The following is a 25,247-nucleotide window of genomic DNA, read 5'->3' as shown; positions in this document are numbered from 1 at the left end:
TTACATCAAATGAAGAGGCACAAAAACACATTATAGTAGAGATAAAGGCAGGAGGGAGAAGAGTAGTGTATAAGCTTTTCTCTAATAAGATTTTGTTCAAGAAGAGAATAACATGCTCTGAAAAGTATGGAAATCAAACTTGTACTACAGGTCATAGGAGGGGAAAGGGGAGAGAAAAGGAAGGATGGTCAGAAGAGAACAAAGAAGTAGCAAGGGGAAAAGAGTAACATAAGCTAGGAAAATCAAGAGGGAGGGTAAATTGAGAAAGGTGGAGTTCAAAAGCAAAACTTTTGAGGAGCAGAAGTAGGGATGAAAAAATAAAAGCATAAAGGTGGGGGAACAGGATGGAGAAAGAGACATAGCTTGTAATCATAACTGTGAATGTGAATGGGATGAAATCTCCCATAAAACAGAGGCAGATATCAGAATGGATTTAAACCACAATCCTACAATATGTTGTTTACAAAAAACATGTTTTTTAATTCATCATCTTTTTTTCTTTTATAAATTATTATTTATTTATTTAATATTTTTAACTTTCTGCATTAATTTCCACAAGATTTTGAATTACAAATTTTCTCACCATTTCTACCCTCCCCCAACTCCACCATGGCATATTTTCTGATTGCTCCATTCCCCAGTCAACCCTCCATTCTGTCATACCACTCCTCCCATCCACTTTTCCCTTACTTTCCTGTAGGGCAAGATAGATTTCTATGCCTCATCGCCTATATATCTTATTTCCTAGTTGCATACACATACTTTTTTTTGAACATCTGCCTTTAAAACTTTAAGTTCCAAAATCTCTCCCCGCTTCCCTCCCCACCCACCCTCCCTAAGAAAGCAAGCAATTCAACATGGGCCACCTGTGTATCATTGTGTATAACCCTTCCACAATATTCATGTTGTGAAAGACTAATTATATTTTGCTCCTTCCTATCCTATCCCCCTTTATTCAATTTTCTCCCTTGACTCTGTCTCTTTTCAAAAGTGTTTGCTTTTGATTAACTCCTCCTGCTACCTGCCCTCCCTTCTATCATCTTACCTTTTTATCCCCTTCCTCCTTCCTTCCTGTAGGGTAAGATAACCAATTGAGTGTGTATGTTATTCCCTCCTCAGGTCAAATCTGATGAGAGCGAGATTCACTCATTGCCCCTAACCTGCCTCTCCCATCCCTTAATTTAATTAAATTTTTAGATATCATTCCTTCATATTCAACTCATCCTGTGCCCTCTGTGTGCATATATATATATATATATATATATATATATATACACACACACATATGTGTGTGTCTATGTGTTTGCGTGTATGTTTGTGTGTGTGTGTGTATTCCCTTCAGCTACCTTAATAATGAGGTCTCATGAATTATACACATCACCTTTCCATGTAGGAATGTAAACAAAACAGTTCAACTTTAGTAAGTCCCTTATGATTTCTCTTTCTTGTTTACCTTATCATATTTCTCTTGATTCTTGTGTTTGAAAGTCAAATTTTCTATTCAACTCTGGTCTTTTAAATGAGAAAGCTTGAAATTCCTCTATTTTATTGAAAATCCATATTTTGCCTTGGAGCATGATACTCAGTTTTGCTGGGTAGGTGATTCTTGGTTTTACTCCTAGCTCCATTGACCTCCAGAATATCATATTCCAAGCCCTTGAATCCCTTAATGTAAAAGCTACTAGACATTATGTTATCCTAATTTTGTTTCCACAATATTCAAATTATTTTTTCTGGCTGCTTGTGGTATTTTTCATTTGATCTGGGAGCGCTGGAATTTGGCGACAATATCCCTAGGAGGTTCCTTTTTAGTATCTTTTTAGGGAGGCCATTGGTGGATTCTTTTAATTTCTATTTTACCCTCTGACTCTAGAATATCAGGGCAATTTTCCTTGATAATTTCTTCAAAGATGACATCTAGGCTCTTTTTTTGATCATGGCTTTCAGGTAGTCCAATGATTTTAAAATTATCTCTCCTGCATCTATTTTCCAGGTCAGTTGTTTTTCCACTGTGATAGATCACATTGTCTTCCATTTTTTCATTCCTTTGGTTCTGTTTTACAATGTCTTGATTTCTCATCAAGTCACTAGCTTCCACTTGCTCCAGTCTAATTTTTAAGGTAGTATTTTCTTCAGTGGTCTTTTGGACTTCCTTTTCCATTTAGCTAATTCTCCCTTTGAAGGCATTCTTCTTCTCATTGGCTTTTTGGAGCTCTATTGCCATTTCAGTTAGTTTATTTTTTAATGTGTTATTTTCTTCAATATTTTTCGGGGTTTCCCTTACCAAGTCAGTGACTTGTTTTTCATGGTTTTCCCACATCACTCTCATTTCTCTTCCCAATTTTTCCTCTACTTCTCTTACTTACTTTTCCACATCCTTTTTGAGCTCTTCCATGGCCTGAGACCAGTTCATATTTTTCTTGGATTCTTTTTATATAGTATTTTTGACTTTGTTGACTTCTTCTGGCTCTATGTTTTGGTCTTCTTTATCACCAAAGAAAGAATCCAAAGTATGAGTAGGAATCTGAATCCATTTTCACTGCCTGTTCATGTTTTCAGCCAACTACTTGACCCTTGAGCTTTTTGTCTGGGTATGTCTGCTTATAGAGTAGAAAGTACATTATCCCAAGCTTGAGGGGCTGAGCTGTTTTTTTTTTTTTCAGACCTATTTTTACATAGCAAGCTCTGCCACATCAGTGCACCTCCTCCCCCAAGAACCGCCAAACTCAGACCTAAGCAGGCTTTGCACTCCTGCTCTGATCCGGCAGTTAATTCCTCCCACTAGGTGGACCTGGGGCAGGAAACAACTGTAGCAGGAGCTCTGTCAGCAGCCTCAGAGCTGCACCACCTCCTCTGCCTCTGGGGTGGTTGTCAACTGGGAACTCCTTTTTCTCTGTTCTGCAGTTTTTCCCACTAACTTTCTCTGTTATCTTTGGTGTTTTGGGGTTGAGAAGTCTGGTAACTGCCACAGCTTACTATTTCAGGGTACCAGGGCCTGTTCTGCCTGGCTCCCTGTTCTGGTTGTTCCAGGCATGACCCACACTGGTCTCTGCTCTGCTCTGCTCCCAGCACGGTGTGATACACCTTACCTGGAGCCCATGCAGGCTCTTTTGGGCTGGAGCCCTCCTTACTTCTTCTATTTCATGGGTTCTTCAGTTCTAGAATGGTTCAGAGCCATTTTTGTAGGTATTTGTAGGGTCCTGGGGAGAGCTTTAGGCAAGTACCTGCTTTCCAGCCACCATCTTGGCTCTGCCCCCAAAAACACATTTGAAAAGGAGGGATCCACAGAGGTAAAAGTAAAAGGATGGAAGAGACTATTCTGTGCTTCCGATAATGTAAATAAAAAAAAAAAAGCAGGAGTAGCAATCCTAACCTCAGACAAAGCAAAAGCAAACATACTCTTAATTAAAAGAGATAAGAAAGGACACTATACCCTTCTAAAAAGCACCATAGACAATGAATCAATATCATTATTTAACATATGTCCACCAAGTGGTGTACCATGCATATTCTCAGAGGAGAAGTTAGGGGAGTTACAGGAAGAAATAAACTGCAAAACCATACCAGTGGGGGACCTCAGCCTCCCCATCTTTGAACTTGATAAATCTAACCTCAAAATAAACCAGAAAGAACTTAAGGAGGTGAATAGAATTTTAGAAAAGACAGATATGACAGATCTCTGGAGAAAACTGAATGGAGATAAAAAGGAATATCCTTTTCTCAGCGGTACATAGTACATACTCAAAAATTGACTATGAACTAGGGCATAAAAACATCCCAATACAGTGCACAAAGGCTGAAATAGTCAATGCATCCTTCTCAGATCATGATGTAATAAAAATTATTTGTAATAAAGGATCATGGAAAGATAAACTAAAAATTAATTAGAAACTAAATATTTCTTCTTTCTCATGATTGATTCCATTGGTCATAATTCTTCTTTGCAACTTAACTATTATGTAAATATGTTTAATGCAAAGGTTTATGTAGTTTATGTAATCCTACAGAATGAGTGGGCCAAAGAACAAATCATAGAATCAACTAAGAATGTCATTCAAGAGAATGACAATAATTAGATGACATGCCAAAACTTATCAGATGCATCAAAAGTAGTTCTTAAGGGAAGTTTCATATCTCTAACTGCTTACATGAATAAAATAGATAAAAAGGATGTCAATGAAATGGGCATACAACTGAAAAAATAGAAAAAGAACAGATTGAAAATCCCCAATTAGATACCAAATTAGAAATACTGAAAGTCAAAGAAGAGATTAATAAAATTGAAATCAAGAAAATTATTGAACTAATAAATAAAACTGATAGCTGGTTTTATTAAAAAAGCAATAAAATTGATAAGCCCTTGGTCAATTTGATTTATATAAAAGAAAAAAACCAAATTATCAGTGTCACAAATGAAAAGGTTGAATTCACCTCCAATGAAGAGGAAATTAAAACAATAATTAGGAGTTATTTTGCCTTGCTGTATGCCCATAAATTTGAAAACCTCAGGGAAATGGATGAATATTTACAAAAATACAAATTGCCCACTCTAACAGAAGAGTAAATAAATTACCTATATAACCCCATCTTGGAAAAAGAAATTGAGCAAGCCATCAATGAACTCCCTAGGAAAAAACCTCCAGGGCCAGATGGTTTTACATGTGAATTCTACAAAAAATTTAAAGAATGATTAATTGCTATATTTTATATACTATTTGGGAAAATAGTTAAAGAAGGAGTCCTACCAAATTCATTTTATGACACAAATATGGTACTAATGCTTAAACCAGGAAGAGTCAAAACTGAGAAAGAAAATTATAGACCAATTTCTATAATGAATATTGACACAAAAATTTTAAATAAAATATTAGCAAAAGATTGCAGCAACTTATCACTAGAATAATACACCATGACCATGTAGGATTTATTCGAGGAATGCAAGGCTGTTTCAATATTAGGAAAACTATCAGCATAATTGATCACATAAATAACAAAACTAGCAGAAACCATGTGATTATCTCAATAGATGCAGAAAAAACTTTTGACAAAAACAACACCCACTCCTATTAAAAACACAAGAAAGCATAGGAATAAATGTAGTCTTCCTTAAAATTATAAATAGCATCTACCTAAAACCATCAACAAGCATTACACGTAATGGCTAGATGTATTCCCAATAAGATCTGGAGTGAAACAAGGATGCCCATTATCCCCCCTATTATTCAGTTTAGTACTAGAAATATTAGCTTTAGAATTAAGAGAAGAAAAAGGAAATTGAAGTAATTATAATAGGCAAAGAAGAAACTAAATTATCACTTTATGCAGATGACATGATAATTTACTTAGAGAATCCTAGAGATATAAGTGAAAAACTTCTTGAAATAATAAACAACTTTAGCAAAGTTGCAGGATATAAAATAAACCCACATAAATCCTAAGCATTCCTATATATTACTAACCAAGCCCAACAGCAAGAAATAGAAAGAGAAATTCCATTTAAACTTACTGTAGATGATATAAAATATTTGGGAGTCTACCTGGCAAGACAAACCCAGGGCCTATATTACAAAACACTTCTCACACAAATAAAGTCAGGTCAAATTAAATGGAATAACATCAGTTGCTCGTGGTTAGGTCAAGCTAATATAATACAAATGACAATTTTACTTAAATTAATTTACTTATTCAGTGCCACATCAATCGAACTACCAAAAATTATTTTACAGAGCTGTATAAAATAATAACAACAACCATCTGGAAGAACAAAAAGTCCAGAATATCAAAGGAATTAATGAAATGAAAAGTTAGGGAAGGTGGCCTAGCCACACCAGACATCAAAACGTACTATAAAGCAGCAGTCTTAAAAACTACCTGGTACTGGCTAAGAAACAAAGAGGTGGAATAGGTTAGGTACACAAGATGCAGAAGTCACTGACTTCTTTGATAAACCCAAAGAATCAAGCTTCTGCATTTAGAATTCACTATTTCACAAAAACTGCTGGGAAAATTGGAAAATAGTATGGTAGAAACTGGGCATAGATCCATATCTTACACCATATACCAAAATAAAGTCAAAATGGGTTCATGATTTAGGAATAAAGGCTGATACTATAAGCAATTTGGGAGATCAAAGAACAGTTTACCTGTCAGATTTATGGGAAAGGGAGGAAGTCATGACCCAAGAAGAGATAGAAAGCATTATAAAATGCAAAATGGATAATTTTGATTATGCTAAACTGAAAAGTTTTTGTATAAGCAAAGCCAATGCAACCAAGATTAGGAGGGGAGCAGGAAATTGGGAAAGAATGTTTACAACCTGTATCTTTGATAAAGACCTCATCTCTAAAATATACAGGGAATTGAGTCAAATTTGCAAAAATACAAGTCATTCCCAGTTGATAAATGGTCAAAGAATATAAACAGGCAGTTTTCAGAGAAAGAAATTAAAGATATCTATAGTCATATGAAAAAAATGCTCTAAGTCACTATTGATTAGAGAAATGCAAATCAAAACAACTCTTAGGTACAACATATCTCCTGTCAGACTGGCTAACATGACAAAATAAGAAAATGATAAATGCTGGAAAGGATGTGGGAAAATTGGAACATGAATACATTTTTGGTGTAGTTGTGAATAGATCCAGCCATTTTGGAGAGCATTTTGGAACTATGCCCAAAGGGCTATAAAAATGTGCATACTCTGTGATCCAGCAATACCACTCTTGAGGCTATGTTTCGAAGAGATCACACAAGTGAGAAAAGGACCTGTATATACAAAACTATTTATATCTGCTCTTTTTCTGGTGGCAAAGAATTGGAAATCAAGGGGATGCCTATCAGTTGGGGAAAGGCTGAACAAGATGTGGTGTATGAATGTGATGGAATACTACTGTGCTATAAGAAATGGGGAAGATATGTACTTCATAATAACCTGGAAAGACCTATGTGATCTGATGCTGAGTGAGAGGAGCAGAACTAGGAGAACATTATATACAACCACAGACATATTGATTCTGTGATGACTAACTTTCATAGACTTGGTTTTTCTCAGCAACAGAAGGCTCAAAGACAGCTCCAAAGGACTCATGATGGAAAAAGCTAGCTACATCCAGAGAAAGAACTGTGGAGTCTAAATGCAGATTGAGGCAAACTACTTGCTCTCTTTATTTTCTTCTTTCTCCTTTTTTTTATTTCTTCTTTCTCATGATTCATTCCATTGGCCATAATTCTTCTTTGCAACTTAACTATTATGTAAATATGTTTAATGCAAAAGTTTATGTAGAATCTATATCGGACTTCAAGCTGTCTTGGGGGGGAAGGGGGTGGCGATAGAAGGGAAGAAAAATTGAAACTCAAGGACATGTAAAACTAAGTGCTGTAAAGTAAAAATAAAAATCTAATTTAAAAAAATGAAGCTCTGGAAAAAAAGAATATAGCGGTAGTCTCCAGAATGGTAAAAGTCATGATAATTTCTTCACCTGAACATAAATGCACTGGCTGATTAGAAGGCTTCATTCTAGCCTCCTTCTCATGTTCTCGGTCATAAGGATCAAGAAACAGAAGTATTATGAATCTGGGCCTTTTATTTTCCACTGTAAATACTAACATGGACTGTTTTTTTTGGGGGGGTTGTTCAAAAAGTGTGACAAAATAATTATTTATGTTGAGGCTAAAAGTGATCAAGTTGTTTCAAGAAGTAAAGTGAGGGGATAATATATTCCAGGCTACAGTTATCACCTATTCAAAAAGACAGATGGGAGATGGAGTGTTATGCTCAAAGACCAATAGGCATGTCAGAATGTAGAATATTCAAGAGAGAGTGATTTTTGATCATTGAGGAAAGAAAGTATGGGGTTTCATTGTGAAGGACTTTAAATGCCAGGGAAAGGAAACTTAATATTATCCCAGAGAGTGAGATTTTTAGATATAGGGAAGAGGAGAATATATAAAACATCAGGAAAATAATCATGTGCCTCACTATATAGGAGCAAAATGGTACAAATAATTATTAATCCATATGACTACTTTCTTATCTCTAAAGAAATCTTAATGACAAGTATTAAGGGAATGCATCTTTGATGAAGACTTTTGAGGGGCTATCACAAACACTTTTTAAAATAGACCACATACTCCCAGTCATTTAGGAGCTTAAACAGTTTAGAGCATACACAACCCAACTGTGCCTCTTATTTGTCAACTGTTTAAAAAGTGCAATTTTATACAATAACATTATTTAAAACATTTTTTCATGTGCTCCTACAGAAAAAAATATCATGTGCATTCTAATGTATGTATATTTACATATCTATAAATTATATATTATTAAACTTCATATACATTAAATATATACACAAAAGTAATTGTAAAATAACATTTTCTTTTACATATGCTTTATGAAATTAAGGGAGTGACATGGTCAACTATGAACTTTATGAAAATTTCTTTGATGCCTATGTGGATGATATAATTGGAAGATATTTGAGACAGTAACAATTAAGAAGCTACTGTAATAGATCAAGTGATAAGAAATGAGAGAATGAAGAAGGGCAGTAGTTGTGTGAGGAGAGAAGAGAGATAGAAGAGGCATCTAAATTGGGAATAATATTTGGCAATTGCTGGGTATGTGGAATAAATGAAAAAGAAAGATTGAGGATGACATTGTGGTTGTGAATCTAGGTGACTTGTAGGATAGTGATGTTAATTGGCAGAAGTTGGGAAATTTGTAAGGATGGATTTAGATGAAATATAATACAATGAGATCTATGAAATTGCGATTCATCCATGCTCGTTCAGCCAATGTAACTAATTCTGCTTCCCTACACACACATACACACACCTCGTGCAGAGACATCTTACTCACCATCAACTACCCCAGAGAAAAAAGCCTTCAGTCCAGGAGTGCCTACAGCAATAATGAGGTGATCTTGTGGTGGTGGGGGAAAGGAAAGTCTACATGTGTGTGTGTGTGTGTATGTGTGTGTGTGTGTGTATGTGTGTACATATTTGTCTGTGTCACTAGTGAAAGTAGTGTAGTTGTTTTGTGATAACTGTCCTAAAGGGCTGAAACCCAAAGCAATCAAGAAAGGGCAGCAGCAGGAGGAGGGTGAGAAGTGAGAGAATGATGAGTAATAATGGGTGATGGTAGTGACATATTTATTTTGGAGACAATTCCATATTTCACAATAATGGGGTTCCATCCTCCTACCTTCCAAATAGTTGATCAGCCACTTTTTATAACATGTCATAGCCCACATGAAGTTATTCCATGACCCCTGAGGACACATAGTCCTCACTATGGAGAAACATACTATATAGAAAAAAGTGTTATCAAAGTCTTTCCTCCTATGAAGTGTCTCTCCTGAATATGTCAAAATTATTCAAGATTCCTTAAAAGACACAATAATATAGGTTGATTTGTTTAATTACCCTGTGATTACAAATTGCAAGAAAAAAAATTGAGAAATGTGTGTTCACCAGAAATGTTTATTATTATCAAGGAAGGTATCCATCTGAGATAGTCAAATCTTCCAGATACTCATATTTGCTTACATTGTAGCCTTTGTTTTAAATCCTGGAATAATACTAAGATTCCTAAATATGATTTATAACTCCCCAAAACTATCTACTCAGGAAAAAACAAGTGGATGAAGACAATTTATTTTCCAAATTATGATTTTTAGTTGGATGAATTATGCCTAGACTTGGATAAGTAATGCATCATTATTGGAAAAAGGTCGTCTACAAAGAATTGAAGAGGAACAGAAAAAGCAGGCTGAATCGTCTTTGGAGAATCATATTATGTTTAAAATGATATCAAACTTCTTGAAACAAATGGTCTTCTTTTTAAAATAAATATTCTTTGAATGATGCTTCTGTGCTTGTGAGTCATGAAAGTTCTAAAGATTTAAAATTCTGTGTAACCCAAGAACAATTAACAATATAAATGGTGTGTGAGTAGGCAGCAACTTATTAAGCAACAAAGGGGTATATTGGATGGATTTTTGGACCTGGAGTTAAGAAGACCTAATCTTAAGTCCAAATCTTGCCTCAGATATGTACTAGCCTTGAGACACTTGGCAAATCTCTTAACCTCTGTCTTCCTCAATTTCCTTACCTGCAAGAGGTGGATATTATGTCATTTATTTCCTAAGATTTATGTGAAGAAAAAATAAAATAATTTAAAGTGCTTTGCAAAGCTTAAAGCTCTATATACTCAGGGCTAGCTATTTTTATTACCAACACAGTTTTGTATAAAAATAGATCACAAAATATAATGATTTATGTTAAATATAGAATATTTATGTTATAAGTTAATATATAATTAATTATTAATGAATATATTATTAATAATTTATATATTATATCACAATATAATATTTAATAAAACATTATACAATAAATATATAATCATGTATTAGTATAATTATATCAGTGTAACATTAATATGTTGCTTAATCAGTACATTACTAAAATATTAATAAATAACATTATTGATTATTGATGCACATATTAAATAAATATGAATTAAATGAAATCATAAGTACTACAATAAACAATGTAAAAAGTCAGAATTATTTGAAAAATTTAATTAGAACACTAGAGTGGTTGTTATGAAGTAATTGGTATACATGCAACATCAAGAGATCTATAGGAAGGCCCCCAGAACGTTGAGTGGACACGCTGTGACAGATTTATGGAAGGGTATAGACAAATAGTAAAAAGGATGACACATGCAAATGGTTTGGAATCTGTTTCATTGACAGAGGTATAAAAAATGATAAGATCACAAGTCCTTTAAAATATTAAATATCTCAGAAAGGACAAGAGTTGTACAGGATGAGAATAACTATATCATTCATCATCTTTGCCATGAGAACAAGTACCTATGGCAATGAGAATATAGATCTAAATTTTGAAGTATTTATAATGCACTAAGATATACACACATATATGTATACATATATGTGTCTGTCTCTCTGTGTTTATGTTGTATATATGCACATATACATATATACATATATTGTTATATGTCTTTTATTAGTTTGCAAACTTCATGTAAACACATATACACCCATGGCACAGACCTGATCTCATGAATTTTAGAAACCAATGAAAGATTTTGTATATCTATCTATCTGTCTATCAAGAGAGAGATAAATAGATATGTTTGTGTACATATACATATATACCTACATACACACATATGTATGTATGTGTATATATGACATTGTGTTATAAATCCACAAGTTATTACTTGTGAGAACTTGTGAGAAATATGAGTAAGATGTATTGCTTTCATCTGGGTTCATCTTTCAAGACTTCATGAAGATAGTGACGTTTAGATTAGATTGGGCCTTGATCAAAGTATCATAAGAGCATAGATATAGAATTTAAAGAGAACTTACACTTAATCTAATCCAACCTCTTCATTTTACAGATGAGGAAACAGCAGCTAACAAAGGTTATATTACTTGCCAAAGTCACAACTATTAAGGGACATAGCTGGTATTCAAAAAGAGATCATCCAACTACAGACTTCTACTAAACCCCACTGCCTTTCATAAGGAGGAATGTCCATGAATGGCTAAGCAAGAGTTGAATCCATGTCTTTTTGATGCTATCCCTTTGCAAAGGGATAGCATGGAAAAAGGAATGGAGATAAGTAAATGGATGAAGGGTAAAGATTATCTTAAGGGTTTAGTATGGCTCAAATGTAAAACATGTAAATGACATGATATAAGGCTGTAAAGGAAAATAATGGAGACTGATTTTGAATGGTTTTGAAATCCAAGACAAAGTTCTCTTTACTTTATTCACTAGGTAACCGAGAATAATTAGTAATTTTTAGTAGTAGTTACTTAATCAAAGCAATACATTTGGAAGATTATCTAAGAATTGGCTTTTTAATATGAAATTGAATACATATTTTGAAGTAGTCTAAGTTAAAGAGAATAAGGACTTTTACTAAGGAGGGTGCAGTGTTAGAAAAGAGGAGTAAATTAATTTGAAAGATGCTGTCACACTAAAATCAGCAGTACTTTGCAATTGATTGCAAATGAGAAGAAAAAAGAAAAATGTTTAAGTTGAAGTTCTTAAACTTCAAAAACTTTCAGATAGTCACATTTTAATAGATGCATTAGTAATTTATCTAAGATAAGATAATATTTCATTTTATTTATCATTAGCTCACCAACTCACCTCCAAAAAACTGACCCTACACCTCGACTGTAGTCACTGGAAAGTTATCAGATTTAGATATAGAATACAAATTCCCATTGAGAAGTAAATGCAGATTGAGAATAGCAATCTTCTTTCCAAAGGAAATAACAAAAGGAGAGACACAACAAGGTGTACTCAGGACATGGAAATTTCCATGAAATCCAAAAGAATTTAGCTATGCCTCTTTCTGTCCTCCAGAGGCTTTTCTCATTCTAAAACATTCTTGATGAATAACTGCATTTGCAAAGATTGACCATGTATCAATATGTAAGAATTTTATAGTTAAAAGCAGAAAAACAGAAATATAAAAGTTTCTTTTCAGATGATAATGCAATAACAATTATATTTAATAAAGGACCAAAGAAACATATATTAAAAAACTAATTGTAGATTAAACAAGGTAAACAAAGAATGAGTGCTGTAAAGAATAAATCACAGAAACAACTAATAATTTCATTAAAGAGAATGACAATATTGAGACAACAAATATGAAACAAAAATTGAATACAGCAAAAGCAGTGCTTAGGTGAAAAATATATCTTCAAATGCATAAATAAAATAGAGAAAGAGCTGACTAATGAGTTGAATATGGAATTAAAAAAACTAGGAAAATATTTGAAATTCCCCAATAAACATTAGATTCCAGATTCCAAAAGTAATGATGAAATTAATAAAATTGAGAATAAAAACATTGAATTAATGAATAAAACTAGTAATTGGCTTTATGAAAAAGGAAACAAATAAAATAGATAAGTAGTTGGTTTAAAAAAGAGAAGGAAACCAAATCGCTATTATCAAAAATGAAAAGGGTGAATATACCACTATTGAAGATGAGATTAAAGCAATTTTATATGTTATTTTGCCCAATCATTTGCCAAGAAATGTAACAACTTACTTGAAATTGAAGAATACTTCCAAAAGTTAAATTACCTAGTTTATCAGAAGAGAAAATAGAATACCTAAGTAGACCTATATTAGGAATAGAAATTCAATGGGTCATAAATGAATTTCCTAAGAGAAAAGCACTAGAATTAGATGGATTTACAAGTGAATTCTATCATACTTTTAAAAATCAACTAATTTAAATATTAAATAAATAATTTGGAATAATAGATAAAGAAGGGATCCTACAAAACTTCTTTTATAAAACAAATACAACACTGACACCTAAATCAGGAAGAGTAAAAACAGAAAAAAGAAAATTACAGACCAATTAATTCAAGAATATGGATGCAAAATCTTAATTACATGCTAACTAAAAGATTACAACAATATATTAGAAAGGTTATACATTATTATTAAGTGTGATTTATACTAGGAATTCAGGGATGGTTTAACATAAGGAACATTATTAACATGATTATGTTAATAGAAAAAGATTTTGATAAATTTCAACACTCATTTTATTAAGAAATATTCCAAAGTTTTGTTATAAATGGATTTTTCCTTAAATTGATAAAAAGCATTTTACTAAAACTATCAGCAAGTGTTATGTGTAATAGGGGTATACTAGAAACTTTCTCGGTAAAATCAGGTTTGAAACAAGGATGCTTACTATCACCAATATTGTTTGATATTTTATTGATAATCCTAGCAATAAGAGAAGAAAAAAAGAAATTTCCTAGGAATATTGTCGCCAAATTCCAGAGCTCCCAGATCAAGGAGAAAATACTGCAAGCAGCCAGAAAGAAACAATTTGAGTATTGTGGAAACCCAATCAGAATAACCCAGGATCTGGCAGCTTCTACATTAAGAGATCGAAGGGCTTGGAATGCGATATTCCGGAGGTCAATGGAGCTAGGATTAAAACCTCGAATCACCTACCCAGCAAAACTGAGTATCATGCTCCAAGGCAAAATATGGATTTTCAATAAAATAGAGGACTTTCAAGCTTTCTCAGTGAAAAGACCAGAACTGAATAGAAAATTTGACTTTCAAACATAAGAATCAAGAGAAGCATGAAAAGGTAATCAAGAAACAGAAATTGCAAGGGACTTACTAAAGTTGAACTGTTTTGTTTACATTCCTACATGGAAAGAGGACATGGATGATTCATGAGACCTCAGTATTAGGGTAGCTGAAGGGAATATGCATATATATATATGTTTATGTATATATATATATAAGTATATATCTATGTGTATATATATATGTGTGTGACACAGGGTGAGTTGAAGATGAAGGGAAGATATCTAAAAGAAATAAAATGAAATTAAGGGATGAGAGAGCATCATACTGAGAGAGGGAGATAGGGAGAGATAGAATGGGGTGGATTATCTCACATAAAGGTGGCAAGAGGAAGCAGTTCTGTGGGAGGAGGGGAGAGGGCAGGTGAGGGGGGAATGAGTGAACCTTGTGCTCATCAGATTTGGCCTGAGGAGGGAATACCATACATACTCAGTTGTGTATCTTACCCCACAGGAAAGAAGAGGGAGGAAGAAAAAAAAATAAAAGGGGGGGATGATGGAGGGGAGGCCAGATGGGGGTGAAGGTAATCAAAAACAAACACTTTGGAAAGGGGACAGGGTCAAGGGAGAAAATTCAATAAAGCGGGATGGGTTGGGAAGGAGCAAAATGTAGTTAGTCTTTCACAACATGAGTATTATGGAAGGGTTATACATAATGATACACATGTGGCCTAGGTTGAATTGCTCGACTTCTTAGGGAGGGTGGGTGGGAAGGGAAGAGGGGAGAGAATTTGGAACTCAAAGTTTTAAAACCAGATGTTCAAAAACAAACAAAAAAAAGTTTTTGCATGCAATTAAAAAATAAGATACACAGGCAATGGGGCGTAGAAATTTATCTTGCCCTACAAGAAAGGAAGGGAAAAAGGAGATGAGAGGGGAGGGGGGTGATAGAGGGGAGGGCTGACTGGGGAACAGGGCAACCAGAATATACGCCATCTTGGAGTGGGGGGGGAGGGTAGAAATGGGGAGAAAATTTGTAATTCAAACTATTGTGAAAACCAATGCTGAAAACTAAATATGTCAAATAAATAAATTTAAATTAAAAAAAAAAAATAAGAGAAGAAAAAGAAATCAAAGGAAATCCCAAAGACTTCAAAGACTTAACTAAAATAACAGGCTACATACTGGTGAATAATCAGGTAAGAAATTAGGAAAAAGAATCTTTCTGCCTCCTCAAAGTTCTACATTATATGTCTGCCCTATCTATGCATGATAGTGAAAGAATTCCACCCAACTGGTGAGCTGGTGTCAGCTTTAACTGTTTCTCAAGCTACAGGGAAGACCTAGTTAATGACTTTGCGCACCACTACTACCTCTGGCCATGGTGCTGATAGCAGCCACCTCTGTAATTTTTTCCTCCCTTTTGCCCAGGGATAGAGATAGATCAATACTGTCTTTGGATTTCCAGGAAGAAAAACTCCAACCAGAGAAAAGTGATAAACATCTTCCACTATTTCTCCTGTGCCATTCTCTAAGCCCAACTGACGAAATAGTACAATTACACATTATTCTGTTTATAATTTTCAAAATTTCTCATATTTTCTATCCATCTCTTGATTTCACTCACACAAGGATAGAATGCCCCATTTTTTATATGAGATATCAAAATAATATTCAGGTTTGAAGTTTTAAAAGTAAAAGTTAAGATGACATATCATGATAAATAATTAAACAAGTTCATAAGTCACTGACATGACTACATGATGATAAACAGTCTAGATTATGTGGGAGCTACTCTGGAACAAGAGATAGATGTGACCTATACAGTCTTGATATTCAGAGTTTTTCATTAGATACTTTGTTCATTTTGAGTCCTATCCTTTCCTTTCCAGAACTTGTGACCCATTAATACTTACTGATCAATACAGATTCCTAGGTAGAATCGTGGTTAAAATGATGCACATGGTGTCAGAAAGACTTCAGTTCAAACCCTATCTCAGAAACACATTAGCTATGTATACTTACTAGCTGTAAAGCTCTAGTCAAATCACTTAGTGACTCAATTATGTTCTCACCTGGAAAATGATAATAATAATAATAATATCTCCCTTACATGTTTGATGTGAAAAGCATATGAGGGAACACGTGTAAAGTATTTTACAGAGCTTAAAAATGCTGTATAAATCATAACCAGTACATCTTTTTTTTCAGATGTTGTTCCTAGGCTGCTTTTGTTATGGGATTTTTTTTTCAGTCTCTGCTATGTCAACTGCACATGTATATGGGAAAAATGCATATGTCATCTGAGATGGTTAGCTTATAATAGAAGGGTGCTATCATCACTTCAAAATTTTTAACAAACACAAATCAGAAATAGCCCTGATAAAAATATATATTCTGAAATAGTAGATACTGTTTAATATATCCATTTACATACTCTGCGAGAGGACTGACCCATGGGTGGTAGACTAGGGTAAGAAATAAACCATAACATATTTTAAAGTCATCTCAGTGGTTTAGTTAAAAAACAATGAGCATCTGATTCTGAGAAAATCAGCATGAAAAACCAATGCAAGTGGATTATTCCTTTAGAAAGCAATATGTTGTTTATTTGATAGATGGTTATTTGGGGTATAAAATTAAATTGCACTTCCTTGAGAAACAATATGCTTTAATAGGAATGTAAGCCTTCCTCAAGAAAGTAATAATTCAATTATAAAGTCAATCCTCATCAGATAACATGGTGTCGTGTTATGACTGGGTATATCTAATGATTGTGTATATTTTATGATTTTATAGTGTGTGTGTATGAATATTGATTCACCAAATGGAATGTAAGTTCTTTGAGTGGAGAGACTATTTTGTTTTTCTATTCTTCATATCACTAGTGCCTAGCACAGTGCCTGGCACATAATATTTTTTAAACAAATAACTATTGATTTACTCCTTATGATTTTTACAATTATTCATGCATTGTCACTAATAACTGCATTAGACATAATGATAAAAGTCCTACAATAAAACCACTGAGTTAAGAAACATTGAGATGAAGCTGTAAGAACTCTTTTCAATAACTCAGTGGCCCTACAACCTAACTTGGGGAAAAAAAAAACTCTAGCAGAAGGTGTAGTCATTTCCTTGATATTAATATGGTTTTTGTTCTTTGTGCTCCAATAGGACCAAAATGACATGACTATGTGGGGGTCAATGTACAATGTGTCCAACTGTGGCTGATCAGATGGAAAAAAGCTTAGAAGGTTCTACCATGGGTTTGGCACAAATAGTCTATATAAACATTTGGAGTGGAGACATCTCTAAATTTGTGCATCTCATGGTTCTTTTGAGCTATGGAAATTATTCTTTGCCCATAGAGCACAGTGATCTTCTTTGATGTGGGCATGCTATGGTGGGAGGTCCTCTACCAGTGTTTCCCATGTATCACAATCAATTCTAAAACACATTGAGAATTTCACTGTGTTCCTTATCCTGACCTCTGTGTGAGTATTTGACTTGTGTGAGTTCTCAATAAAATAGTCATTAGGTAAACATATGATTGATATTTGAACAACATGGCAACTCTTGGCAGCAGTTTCAATGTTAGCAGTTCAGCTTGAGAAAAGACCTTCATGTCTAATATGTTATCTAGCCAGGTGATCTTTAGAAAATTCCTAAGACAATTCAAAGGGAAGTAATTCACTTTCCTGTCATGGCACTGGCATACTGTCCAGGTTTCACAAGCATACAACAAGTAGGTCAGCAAGATGGCTCTGCAGAACTTCAGTTTGGTATTCAGTCTAATACCTCTTCTCTTTCAGACTTTCCTACAGAGCTTCCCAAACACTGAGATAGCTCTGGCATTGCATGTGTCAACCTCATCATCTATGTGCAGATACCTAGAAAGTATACTGTTAAGGTAGTTGAAATGATCCACAGTGTTAACAATTTCTCCATTGGCTATAACCAATGGTTCCACACATGGATGGCTGGTAGAGAACCTCTTTTTTTAAAAATAGTATTTTATTTTTCCACAGTTGTGTGTAAAAACAATTTTAACATTAGTTTTCAAAATTTTGAGTTCCATATTCTTTCCCCTCCTCTCTCCCCAACCCCTCAATGAGAAGGCAAACAATTCAATATAGGTTATACATGTGTAGTCATGCAAAACCTTTCCATATTAGTTATGATGTGAAAGAAAACAGAGGTAAAAAATCTCAAGAAAAACAAAGAAAGTAAAAATGTATGCTTCAATGTGCATTCAGACACCATTGGTTCTTTCTCTGAGGATGAATAAGCATTTTTGTTCATAACACCACCAGAGCTGTCTTGAATAACTATATTGGTGAGAATACCTAGGTCATTCACAGCTGATCATCTTACAATATTACTGTTACTTTGTACACAGTGCATTTTAATTTGCATCAGCTCATGTAAGTCTTTCCAGGTTTTTTTTTTAGCATCCTGCTTATCATTTCTTATAGAACAACAGTACTCCATCACAATCACATATCACAATTTGTTCAGCCTTTCCCCAAATAATGAGCATTCCCTCAACTTATTTTTATTTTTTAAATCATTATTTATTTAGTTAATATTTTTAGTTTTCAGCATTAATTTTCACAAGAGTTTGAATTACAAATTTTCTCCCCATTTCTACCCACCCCCCACTACAAGATGGCATATATTTTGATTTCCCCATTTCCCACCCTTCTGTCACCCATCTCCCCCCCAACCATCGCCTTATCCCTTACTTTCTTGTAGGGCAAGATAGATTTTTACAGCCCATTGCCTGTAGATCATATTTCCTAGTTGCGCGCAAAATTTTTTTTTAACATCTGGTTTTAAAACTTTGAGTTCCAAATCTCTCCCCTCTTCCCTCCCCACCCAGCATCCCTAAGAAGGCAAACAATTCAAGATAGGCTACATGTGTATCATTATGCAAAACCCTTCCACAATACTCATGTTGTAAAAGATTAACTATATTTTGCTCCTTACTATCCTATCCCACGTTATTCAATTTTCTCCCTTGGCCCTGTCCCTTTTCAAAAGTGTTTCCTTTTGATTACCTCCTCCCCTTATCTGCCTTCCCTTCTATCATCCCCACTTTTTTATCTTCTTCCTCCTTCTTTCTTATGGGGTAAGATACCCAATTGAGTGTGTATGTTATTCTCTCCTCGGGTCAAATCTGATGAGAGCAAGATTCACTCATTCCCTCTTACCTGCCCCCTCTTCCCTTCCTACAGAACTGCTTTTTCTTGCCACTTTTATGTGAGATAATTCACCCCATTCTATCTATCCCTTTTGCCCTCTCTCAATATATTATTCTCTCATCCCTTAATTTGATTTTATTTTTTTAGATATTATCCCTTCATATTCAACTCACCCTGTGCCCTCTGTCTACACACACACACACACACACACACACACACACACACACACAAACAAACACATTTTCTATTTTCTATTCACTTCTGGTCTTTTCACTGAGAGAGCTTTTAAATTCCTCTATTTTATTGAAAATCCATATTTTGCCTTGTAGCATGATACTCAGTTTTGCTAGGTAGGTGATTCGTGGTTTTGATCCTAGCTCTAGATCTGCCAGATCTTGTATTATTCTGATTGTGTTTCCACAATACTTAAATTGTTTCTTTCTGACTGCTTGCAGTATTTTCTCCTTGATCTGGGAGCTCTGCAATTTTGTGACAATATTCCTAGGAGATTCCTTTTGGGGATCTTTTTGAGAAGGCAATGAGTGGAATCTTTCAATTTCTATTTTACACTCTGGCTGTAGAATATCAGGGAAGTTCTCCTTGATTATTTATTGAAAGATAATATCTAGGCTCTTTTTTTGATCATGGCTTTCAGGTTGTCCACTAATTTTTAAATTATCTCTCCTGGATCTATTTTCCAGTTCAGTGGTATTTCCAATGAGCTATTTCACATTGTCTTCCATTTTATCATTGCTTTGTTTCTGTTTTATATTATCTTGATTTCTCATAAAGTCCCTAGCTTTCACATGCTCCAATCTAATTTTCAAGGTAGTATTTTCTTCAGTGTTCCTTTGGACATCCTTTTCCATTTGGCTAATTCTGCCTTTCAAGGCATTCTTCTCCTCATTGGCTTTTTGGAGCTCTTTTGCCATTTGAGTTAGTTGATTTTTTAAGGTGTTGTTTTCTTCAATATTTTTTTCAGTATTTTTTGGGTCTCCTTTAGCAAGTCATTGATTTGTTTTTCATGGTTTTCTCACATCATTCTCATTTCTCTTCCCATTTTTCCATCTACTTCTCTTACTTGCCTTTCCAAATCCTTTTGGAGCACTTCCATGGCCTGAGACCAGTTCATGTTTTTCTTGGCAGCTTTTGATGTAGGCTCTTTGACTTTGTTGACTTCTTCTGGCTGTATGTTTTGGTCTTCTTTGTCACCAAAGAAAGATTCCAAAGTCTGAGTCTGAATATGAGTCTGTTTTCACTGCCTGTTTGTGTTTTCAGCCAACTACTTGACCCTTGAGCTGTTCGTTGGGGTATGTCTACTTGTAGAGTAGAGAGTACTTTGTCCCAAGCTTTAGGAGCTGCACTGTTGTTTTCAGAGCTATTTCTACATAGCAAGCTCTGCCACACCAGTGCTCCTCCTTCCCTAAGAACTGCCAGCCCACACCATGCCTCATATCTTAAGCTCGCTCTGCACTCCTGCTCTGATCTGCAACTTAATTCCTCCCACCAGGTGGGCCTGGGGCTGGAAGCAACTGTCCTCAGAGCTGCACCACCTCCACTGCCCCTGGGGTGGTGGCAGAACTGAGAAGTCCTTTCACTCTGTCCCCTGCAGTTTTTCACACTAACCTTCTCTGTTGTCTTTGGTGTTTGTGGGGTGAGAAGTCTGGTAACTGCCACAGCTCACTGATTCAGGGTGCTAGGGCCTGTTCTGCCTGACTCCTGGTCTGGTTGGTCAGCACAGCCCATGGTGGGCTCTTCTCTGCCCTGCTCCCAGCTCTGCAATTGACCTTACCTAGCAACCATCCAGGCTGTCCTGGGCTGGAGCCCTGCTTCCCTCTGCTATTCTGTGGGTTCTGCCACTCTAGAATTTGTTCACAGTCATTTTCATAGGTTTTTGGAGGGACCTGGGTTGGGGAGCTCACACATGTCCCTGCTTTCCTGCTGTCATCTTGTCTTGTCCTCCCATTGCCTCAATTTTTAATGCAACTCCAGAAAAGAGCTGATGTAAATATTTTTGTACATATAAGTCCTTTTTTTTGAATCTCTTTTGGGATGCAGATGTATTAGTGTTACTGCTAGGCAAAAGAATGTACATGGTTTTATAACCCTTTGGGCATTATTCCAAGTTACTTTACAGAATGGTTAAATCAATTCACAACTCCACCAAAACTGCATTCATGTCTCATTTTTCCCACATCTCCTCCAACATTTGTCATTTTCCTTTTCTTTTCCAGCAGCCAATCAATGTATATGAGTTAGTCTCTCAGAATTGTTTTAATCTGCATTTCTCCAATCAATAGAGCATTAAAATATTTTTAATATGGCTATAAATAGCTTTAATTACCTCATCAGAAAACTCATCATAACAATTATCCTTTATAAATTGTGGGATGGTCCTTACTTTTACAGATGTGACTCAATTATGTGTTTGAGAAATGAGACCTCTATCAGAGAAACTTTCTTTATTTGTTATCAGTTACTATTCCTAACTGTATCCCCCACTCTATCCACTCTATTTTTCCACTTTATCTACCCTATTCAAATTGTTTTGCTTCTGACTAACCCTCCTCCAATCTACCCTCCCTTCTATTACCACTGCTTCTCTTATCTCTATCCCCTCCTAATTTCCTGTAGGGTAAGAAAGATATTTATACCCAATTGAATGTATATGTTATTCCCTTTTTTAACCAATTCTGATGAGAGTAAAAGTCACTCATTCCCATCACCTCCCCCACTTCCTTTCCACTGTAAAACCTTTTTCCTTTCTGTGTTCATGTGAGATAATTTACCCCATCCTATGTCTCCTTTCCTCTTTCTCCCAGACCATTCCTTTCTTGACCCCTAATTTTATTTTTTAGACATTATCCCTTCATATCCTGGTGTTCATGTGATTAAAGATCTTACCTGTCTATTCAATAGGGCCTTTACTTACACCCTTTACTTACTAGATGCCAAGCCCCAGGCCCACACCCTTCCACTAACTAGGCTTGTGTCCCCAGGCCCACACCCTTTTGCTAATTAGGTCAGTAGGGTTGTGAAGCCCTCAGGGCCCTAAGGAGAGGTGCTAAGACTAGAGACAATTGTATGTGCACTAAGTTCTAGCCAATCAGATACCAGCTAGAACTGTATATAAGGAGACCCCAGAGTGTGAAACAGAATTGAGAAGCAGACATCAAGCAGAATTGAGAATTAGACATCAAGAAGACATTGAGGGTGTTGAAGAGCAGATATTGAAAGAGCAGACATCGAGAGAGAACCAGCATCAAGAGAGACTGCAGAACAGAGAGTTGTGGAGATCAGAGAGCTGAGAATCTACATCATTGAGCAATTGTAAAACTGAGAATCCAGAAGACTACAAGGACTCTGAGAACTGCAAGGAATTTCAGAACTTCATGAGAGGATGCAGGCAAGCAGGCAGTTAGGATTTGTGAGTGATTGTTTATGGGAAGGCCCTAGCAGGGAGGAAGGTTACAGGATGACATGCTTCCTTGCTACAATACTGTGTTATAACTTCCTTGCTGTTACATTGAGGTGGGCTTACTGATTTCCGAATTTAATTACCGCTATATCAAAATGGAGTCATTGGTCTTAGGATTTGATACTCTGTTGTCTAAATAAATGTCATATTTCCTCTGCCTTCTACCTAGATAGTTTTTCATACTTTGCAATTCTGAACCATATGGCAATGCTCATGGTCATCCTTGAAGTTATAAATCTTGTTTTATTGATACACATATTCAATTCACACTTGTGCCCTCTGTCCATATATATTCCTTCTAACTTCCCTTGTAATGAGAAAATCATTATGAGTTACCAGTATCATCTTCCCATGTAGTGATGTAAATAGTTTAACCTTATTAAATCCCTTATTATTTCCCTTTCCTGTTTACCTTTTTATACTTTTCTTGAATCTTATTTGAAAGCCAAATTTTCTATTCAGCTCTGTTCTTTTCACACTTGAAAGTCCTCTATTTTATTGAATGCCCATTTTTCCCCTGAAGGATTAGTTTTGTTGGTTAAGTTACTCTTCCTTGTAAGATTAGCTTCTTTGCCCTCTGGAATATCATATTCTAAGTCCTCCAATCCTTTAATGTAGAAGCTGCTACATCTTGTGTTATCCTGACTGTGGCTTCACAATACGTGAACTGTTTCTTTCTGGCTGCTTGCAATATTTTCTCCATGATCTGGGAGATCTAGAATTTGGCTAAAATATTCCTGAGAGGTTTCATTTTGGGATCTCTTTTAGGAGGTAATTGGTGGATTCTTTCAATGACTATTTAAGCCTCTGGTTCTAGGACCTCACCATAGTTTTCCTTGATAATTTCTTAAAAAATACTGTTTAGCTCTTTATTGATCATGGCTTTCAGGTACTCCAAACATTTTAAAAATTATCTCCCCTGGATATATTTTCCAGGTCAATTGTTTTGCTCATGAGATATTTCACATTGTCAGTCATTTATTTATTTTTATTCTTTGGATCTTTTTTATTGTTACTCAGTTTCTTTTAAAGTCATTAGATTCCATTTGCTCAATTCTAATTTTTAACAATTATTTTCTTCAGTGAGATTTTGTACCTCCTTTTCCATTTGGTCAATTCTACTTTTTAAGGAATTTCTTTTTTTCGGTAAATTTTTGTGCCTCTTTTTGTCATTTGGGCAAATCTGCTTGTAAGGCACTCTTCTCTTCATTGGCTTTTTGGAGCTCTTTTGCCATTTGGCTTAGTCTTTTTCCTAAGGTGTTATTTTCTGCAGCATTTTTTGTGTGTTTCCTTTACCAAGGTGTTGATTCATTTTTCATGATTTTCTCGCATCACTCCCATTTTTCTTCCCAATTTTTTCTTTGTCTCTCTTACTCAATTTTCAAAATACTTTTGGATACTTTCCATGGCCTGACACCAATTCATATTTTTCTTGGAGGCTTTGAATGTAGGAGCTTTGACTTTGTCATCTTCTTCTGTATGTGTTTTGATATTCTTTGTCACCATAGTCATTTTCTATCATCAGATTTTTTCTTTTGTTTGCTCATTTCCCCAGCCTATTTATTAACTTTTAACTCTTAGTTCAAGTAGTGCTCTGCTTGCCATGTAAAGGATATACTCCCCAGGGTTTTGTGCAGGTATTTTCAGAGATACTTTTAGGGACCTGTAAGTTTTCAGTTTTTCAAAGGAGTTATGATTTAAGGAGAGGTGTGTTTGTTACTGCCCTCACCTGGATTCTGCTCTATGAGTGATCACAAGCATTCTTATCTGCTCTGTAACTATGACAAGGGTTCTCACTCCACTGCAACTGCAAGTTCTGCTGTTCTAATGCTCCTCCTTGCCCTGGGACTGCCACTCAGGACTGAAACACAGATCTGAATATAGTCAAAGAAATAGAGTCCTACCTCAGTGCTATCAAAGAGACCCCTGTAATATTCTTCTGACCATTCGTTTGACCTCCTTACTTTCTGTGGGCTGAGAGCTCTGGAAGCAGCTGTTGCCAATGTTGATTCAGTGGCTCCCAAGGCTTCTTCCTGGTTTGCTGGGACTGGGGCTGTGCTGGTACAGCCTGCACTGGACTATGCTCCACTTTTACCAAGGTGTGACAGACCTTTCCAGGTGACCTAAGTTTTCTTTGGCTGGAAAATTATTTCACCCCATCCTTTTGTGAGTTCTGCTACTCCAGGAATTATTTTATGCCATTATTTAAAGGTGTTTGGAGGAGTTTGGGGGAGAGCTCAGGTGACTTACTGACTTTTCTCAATCATCTTAACCCACCCAATTCCACAAGCTATTTTATCTTCCCTTATAGAGATGGAGAATGGAGGCATCCTTGACCTTCTGGGGGATAACCTCCTCTTGCCAACTCAGAAGGTTTTCAGTCAGCTTTTCATATGAGTAATGGAATTGCTTCCTTGTAATTTTCAGCTGGAATAG

The sequence above is a fragment of the Trichosurus vulpecula genome, chromosome 5, assembly GCF_011100635.1.
Source record: "Trichosurus vulpecula isolate mTriVul1 chromosome 5, mTriVul1.pri, whole genome shotgun sequence".
NCBI classification, from domain to species: Eukaryota; Metazoa; Chordata; class Mammalia; order Diprotodontia; family Phalangeridae; genus Trichosurus; species Trichosurus vulpecula.
This window is presented reverse-complemented; position numbering follows the sequence as displayed.